The sequence below is a fragment of the Coenobita brevimanus genome, chromosome 92, assembly GCF_032717465.1.
Source record: "Coenobita brevimanus isolate Jiangsu-jjx chromosome 92, ASM3271746v2, whole genome shotgun sequence".
Lineage (NCBI taxonomy): Eukaryota > Metazoa > Arthropoda > Malacostraca > Decapoda > Coenobitidae > Coenobita > Coenobita brevimanus.
The window spans coordinates 3,276,444-3,283,981 of record NC_137045.1 but is presented as its reverse complement, the minus strand read 5'-3'; positions in this window follow the sequence as shown (position 1 = coordinate 3,283,981).

The following is a 7,538-nucleotide window of genomic DNA, read 5'->3' as shown; positions in this document are numbered from 1 at the left end:
TACTTTCACACTTAGAATGCCGTTTCAAGTTGGGTCACTAATAATTATATTGTATTTAAATCATATCCTATATTTAATTCACTGAAGTATGCTGGGACACCCACCATTCACTCACTCGATGTAGTGCTGCCCTCCAGGCGACTCTTACACTGGGGAAAGGTCAAATGCTATATAAACTAGCTAACCAGTTACTACGTTGGATGGTAATCATGTAACCAAATGATTCCCGGTGGTCTAGTGGGTTATGGCGCTCCAACCGGACAGGGCCTACAAGGATTTACGTCCGATGGATGGTTGGGGTGTATTGCTTACATGATGCAACTCAGGGAAGGAGACCGGTCACCCTTTTCTTCAGGGTAGGGAATGAGTAGCCTAGCCTCGAGCCACTACGTTTTTTATGGTGCAAAAAGTAATAAATGACATGTAAAGTGATTTTTCATGATAGTGTGAGTCTACCAATCACCCTGGCCAATAAGAAATGTTAATAAATACTGCTTTCTGAATCCCCCCTCAATATGCCGAAGGGTTGACGGCATTAGCGGTCGACCAAGTATAATAATATTTACACTGTCCCCTCACTAGGGAGGTGATGGTGATTGAGGATAAATTATACGCAGTGGAAGCTCTTCACTCTCATACAGGTTTGATATCCAAAATTGGTGAGCTTATCTGTATTATACACACACTGGCACCCAGAGTATTACAGCAAGATTTCGTCAATTTTCATCTATTTACTACTATATGCTAAATTATTCTCAGCTTAGTAGACACTTTTGTGGACTGGAAGGGTTAGATATATCCATTTCTTCATTTACCCTTCCATTAATATGATACTTGCCTAAGCCGAATGAAATCGTCGCACCAGCAAGAATACTACAAATGACGCCATCTTAGTACAGGAGTTAAGACGTAGAGAATGCATTTCGTTGTTCTAGATCTTTCCCCCATAGTGCTGAATTTACGTGTATTATAAACTCTAGTACCAACATCAACTCTTTTAGCTGTCACTTAAATTTCATTCATGGTACAGTTAAGGGCATGAAGTTCTTATATTCCACGGTGACATCCTGAGTCCATTTTTATCCAGGAACCTAAACAAAAGGTTCCAGACCAATTAGCCATTATCAGGAATGGTCTGGTTTTTCGTATCACTTTACTTTGGTTTCCCGTAAATGATTGCTGTGCGAAAGAAAAAATAAACGACCAATTTACACTCTAGTTGAAGAAGGTCTGTAAACATGGAACTTGGCCCCGGGGTGACCTCTCTTGGACACCTACCGCCATTTTGGATCCGGAGACCTAACACTTTCAGGCTATAAACTATCTTAGAAAATCTTATATAACTAGATTAGATAACCGATGCAACGAATGAAAGCCGACCTACTGATATGAATTTAAATATTTCTAAGATTCCCGTCATAAACGCTTGGTGGAGAAGAGAGAACTGTATCCAAAATGGCGGACTTGGCCACCTATCTCCGCCAGGGCCCCCTCGGAATGAGCCAGCTAGCCACACATGGAGGAACTTTGCGTAGGGCCAGCCAGAAATTCGATAGATTTTGTGGGTCAAGTTTGGTGAGTGGTGGCAGAGACGTGGCTGGCATCTCTCTCTCTCTCTCTCCCCAAAACTTTTCCCTCCCGCTTATTATCTTGTCAATCTACGTTCCTTCTTTGTCCCGACTTTTTATCCCCCAAGTTTTGCCATTCGCTTTTCTTCCTGATTTTACACCACGTATCATTATCTTTTCTATTTTCCCTTTTACTGCCTTTCTTTCCTGCCTTTTTACCTATATTTTTCTTCTCGTCTTTCTTCTTTCTTCTCCCTTCAGTTCCACAGTTTCTTTCTTCTCATATTCCTCCTTTCTTCCTTGTCCTGATACGTATTAATCTTCCTTCACGGCTGTTTTTCTAGTCTTGCTCTTCCTCTCTCTCTTGTCTCGGCATGTGTTAATCCTTTTCCAGGCTTGTTTGCTTTTTATTCTCTTCTTCCTCCTCTTTTCCACTCTCGGCAAATATATATCTCCAGTAATTTTCACCTCTTTTTTTTTTTCTTCTTCTTGTCTTCCTCTAGTGATGTGACGGCTCTCGTTCACTTTCTTTTTTCCGCGCGATATTTTTTCTTCCTTCCTGCCAGCCCGTATTTTCTGCCATTTCTCTAGCAAAGCATTAAAAAACAAAGAGTAAATAAACATGAGGTGCTTCTATAAAATTAATATAATACGTCGTTGGCAGAAAAATAAAATCTATCCATCCAAAGAGAGTTAAAAACAAAAGAACAAGCTGCTTTTTCTCTCCACCTTGGCACCCAGAAAATTAATTTTGTTTTCTCCCTCACATGTTTACTCGTATGACACCGTCGAGGTCGTCGGGGACACTAAGGAATATCTCATGTCCCAAGCAAAGTAAGGAAGAATAGCGAAAGTAAAAACAAGCAAGCAAGCAGATAAACAGGGCGAAACCAAAGAAGGGAATGAAAAAGGCTTATAGGGAAGCATTAGAAAAAAGTTAAAATAAACAAACATGAAGAGCATCAAGACCAAAAGACACAAAAGGTGAAAATGAAAAAAAAAAATACAAAGGAGAAAAGCAAAACAAATATCGTAATAGGAAATGAAGATATAAAAAGGCGATGATGAGTAAAAATAAACAAGAAAAAAGCATGAAGAAAAAGAGAAAAGGCCAAAATAGAAAAACCGAGAAATGGATATATTAAAAAAAAATTAAAAAGCAGGAAAAACAGAGAGAAGGCGAAAAGAGAGTAATTTCTAACCGTGAAAGAAATATGCAAAGAAAAACATGGGCAAAAGAATAAAAGTCATAATGGAGGAAAGAGATATTAATATAGACAGATAAATAGATAAGGAAATACGTAGCTTGCAAACGTCGGGTATGAAATAAGGTGAGATGGTTTCGTCCGGATTGCAGGAGTACAAAGTGCATAATTATGTCGATTTCGCTCAAGGGCAAGGTTGCAGTGATGGAGAATTATCTTTATGACGACACTGTAAGAGAGAGAGAGAGAGAGAGAGAGAGAGAGAGACTGTAGGGGTTGGGACACTGACATACTGACAGAAACAGAATAAAACCGACAATTATTTTAACGCGACGGCATTGTAAAACAGACGGTGAGACATACAGACATACAGGCAGACATAATCACGCTTGTGCTTAAGGCATTTTGCAGACACACGCGACTCATTCACATTTGGTGTGTGTGTGTGTGTGTGTGTGTGTGTGTGTGTGTGTGTGTGTGTGTGTGTGTACGCGCATGGAGGGGCACTCGCACGTGCAATTTATTGTAGTTATAAACTCCAGGCTTGGACATTAAGGTCGAATACAGTAAAGGAGGAGGAGGAGGATGGGGGAAGAGGAAGAAGAAGAAGAAAGGTAGGAGTACGAGGATAAAAAGGAGGAGGAGAAGGAGAAGGAGGAAGAGCAAAAGAAGTAGGAGAAGAAGAAGAAGAAGAAGAGGAGGAGGAGGAGGAGGAGGAAGAAGAAGAGGATGAAGAGGAAGAAGAAGATGATAAATTTATTTGTCAAAAAAATAAATAAAAACTGTTGGAAATATACGTAGTTACAGCAAATCCCTTAAGTCCGATTTAGAGCTGGAGTGGCCTGATATATTCCTCACTAACACCTAGAATAATAATGGCCGTTCCCAAGCTGAATAATATCGTCTGGAATTAACAAGAATAAACAGAGGTATGTGTTGAATAAAATCGTCTGAAGGAGGCATGAATAAACTAAACTATACATAGCCTTCGCCATCCCCGGCACTACTTAAAGTCCTTGAGATGGATGAAATGGTCTGGAGGTAACAAGAATAAAATAAACAAGGTCCTTAAGCTGAATAAAAACTTTGGAGGTAGCAAGAAATAAAAACTTTGGAGATAGCAAGAATACACCAAACTAATACGCCTCTGGAGTGTAGGAGGGAAGGGAAGAACGAGAGGTACTCTGCATCAAAAAGAACAGGAGTCTTCGTGAGTCCGTAACGTGCAGCTGAGTGAACGGGATATATGTGAATATATAAACCAGCATGCATAGCACTGAATGTGCAGTGCATATAGTTTCGAGCGCTGTTGTGCGTTTATAAATGAGATATACCAGACGTAGGTATCATGTCGACAATGGACAGAGTTACATCCAAGCAACAAACAACACAGTAATCGTGAACCTATTCACTCAGTTCACTGCTTCTTCTCTCGAAGGCGTATTAAAGTTTCACGGTTTATACTGTATACTGCAATGTACGAGCATTCTGATCAAGGTGAGAGTACAGCAGAAATGCACTTTTTCTGGTTATTTGAAATGTAATCCCTAAATAAGAGTCAAGAGATTAAAAAATTAGCAGTCTAGTTGCTGACAGTGAAAGCCGGTTAAAAGATGCGTTAGTGATGGGTAAAACTGGCAAAAGCGACTCGGAAAATTATTATCATTGTCATCTTGATTTACACTTATTAATTGCTACATTGTTATCACGCCTGTATTATGCAACCAAAATGAAAATTTTGACGTAGCGTTATCCTTGTGAAAATGTAATTTTTTTATTCTTTTTGGTTACAGGAATGGAATGAAAATGTTTACTTCACTTCTACAAATGAGCTGCAACGTAGAAGAAGCTGTCATTTACATTTTATCCTGATTGAGAACAAGGGACAGAATTTGTAGGAATGAATGTCTCTAAGAACAGAAGGTTGTAAGTTTTTCTCTTGCTAACGTTCTCATTATCTTTACCGAGATGCTGATACTCACTATGTCAGTCATCCTCAGCTAACTCACACCTATAGGTTATTGTCCATGCCAGTGGTGTTTATGAGAAGGGGTTGAGGGAAGGAGGCGACATTCAACCATGGATTCCTCTCCTTCAGTATGAGAGGTCCCCTGCAAGATGAATAACAGAGTCTGGCAGTGACCGGAATAAAATATTAAAAGGCGTTATGGTACTGAGGTGGTTAAAATATATTTCCAAGCATCTGATGCCTCATTTTTATTGAAGTATCGGGAAAAAAATTCAAAAGGTGTCATCTTACTAAAATGGATAAAATTTATCAACAAGCATCTGAAGCTGCATTGTCAATTCAAGAGTAATAAAAAAGTTATCGAACTGAAGTGGTTGCAATATATCAGCAAGCATCTTAAGCCTGATATTCAACGAAGAATCCACAAAAAAATGATAAACAGTCTTCGTCGAATAGAGAATATTAATATTATTCTTCCTTACCGGGGAAGGGAGATGATTAGTGGCGTAGCAAAACCCCATTAGCAGTCCCTCTCATACTTCCCTCCTGTATACTCAAGTTTTCCCCAGGTTAATGAGAAAAGTTTGGGTGTATATCGTGGGCTGGGGGAATATTAAGATCTTGGAGGGGAAGGTGTGTGGATGGGGAAGAGGGACTGAGTACGGGGGGAAGATGTGAGAATATGGATGGATGGTTGGTTGAGTGTGTGGGTAGAGCCAAAGACGGAGAAAGAGAGATAGTGAGGAAAAAATATGAGGAATGAAGTAATATAGTACAAGGGATACAAGGGTGAGGGTAATTATGGAAGGAGGGGGAGAGTAAGAAATGTGAGACCCAGGAGGGAAAGAGAGAGGAGAGAGACTGAATACTGATGAAGACTGAGAAAAGCGTTGGAAAAGAGAGAGAGAGAGAGAGAGAGAGAGAGAGAGAGAGAGAGAGAGACGAGAACCAATCTATTCCACATCAAAGTCACAAACGCCACGGGAATAACAAACGCAGGCCAGAAATCCGGATGCATTGACGAAAGCACAGGCTTCCCGCCCGCAGGAATTACTAGGCAGCCGCCCCAGCTTTCAAACATGCTTTAACTTCTTGCATCACAGGTATTTTATATATTGTTTTAGCTTCCCACTGGCTATGTTGTTGACAGTAGGGTAAACTTTCTGAACTGCAGAATTAGATATTGCATTGAGTATCCCCTTTCCATTAGATGAATTATTGTCCTTTGTATTTTTCCTGATGCAAAGTGATTTTCTCAAAATTAAGAAAGTCTCCTGACAGTGAAGGGGTAATTGAAGGATCTATCTATCACCTCCAGTTCGAAAAATGTGAGTGTGTGTGTGTGTGTGTGTGTGTGTGTGTGTGTGTGAGGGGGTGGGTGAATATGCAGACATATATATACAGCACCATCACCACTCCTACACACGTAAAGTACCAAAACACGCAAACATGAGTCTAGGTTTTAGGCTAACTCATTCAAGATGCAGACTCGTGCAAGTGACCACACATCCTCCAGGTCCTCAACACCATCGTGCCAGCGACGTGACCTGTAAATAGGGAAGGGGTCCAGCGCACAGTCGATGACATAAGTTTGCCTAATGAACCACTGTTTTTGTTTCACAGTTTTTACTTTCGCTGCCCTTTGTTGATTAATCTCCCTCGGCCAAGATTTAAAAATGACTCATTGATTTGATGCGTCCAGGAGAAAAGTGACCGACATGCCGTGTTTGTGAGGTAGACGCTGTGGATTACTAAGGAAACTTGCGCGAGCAACTGTAGGCTACTCCTGACTGCTGGGATTCAGGTGACGGATGCAGGGATCTGGGGTGGCGGGGAAGGATGGGACCACTTGAAAACACAGCACCGCTACAGTTCCTCGCAGCGACAGTTGGCAGAATTGGGTCATTCTGCGCTGAACCAAAACCACAGGGTATAAGATCGGTGGCCTCCAGCCGGGGTGAAAGTAACACAAAGGCAGCCTAATGTTACTAGTTTCTCCCAGTTCGGCAGCTAAGTGTACGAAGTGCAGAAAAATGCATCCTGTGAACTAATAATTGAGAACCTGGCCGCGAGGATGAACCTCGCGTGCAAAAAGCTTCGAATCCCCCTCTGGGATATACTTAGACATCTTAGACTGTTTCGAGATTGCTTCGACTCCCCTTTTCACCTGGCGACTCATCTCATATCCAGTCATGTTTGAGATCCTGTGCCTAACATACCTCACAGATGGGCAACGGCTTTTCTGGCTAAAATTCACCCCTTTACCAAGTCGCTTTGGTCATTTTACGTTGCATGAAAGTATGATCAAGCTCATCAAATTAAACTTCACGTTATAATTGCATAAAAGTATTGAACTTGCCATGCAAGTACGAAGAAGTATATGAATAGGAATTTAATTTCATGAAGAAGACAAAGCATTATGTAAGAGGAAATACATATAATAATAATAGTTCACTTTCAGAGGAGAGTGACAGCAACTCACCCAGGCTCTGTTTAACGCTGCCGCACCTGGCACTCATTTCCTCTCACCGTACTTCCTCTCTCTCTCTCTCTCTCTCTATACAGTGTGTGTGTGTGTGTGTGTGTGTGTGTGTGTGTGTGTGCTTTTTTCTCATTGGAGAGGGATGCTTAGTGCTGGGGAAGAACTCCTTCACGCTGTGGCACCAATATAACCGGGTTATACAAACTTCCCTCATCTCCTCCCCTATCTCCATAAAGTGTGATGGTGGATTACAGAAGGGCAACTTGAGACAGCAGTTCACAGGGTTCACGTCCATTAGGGCCTGAGGCTACAAC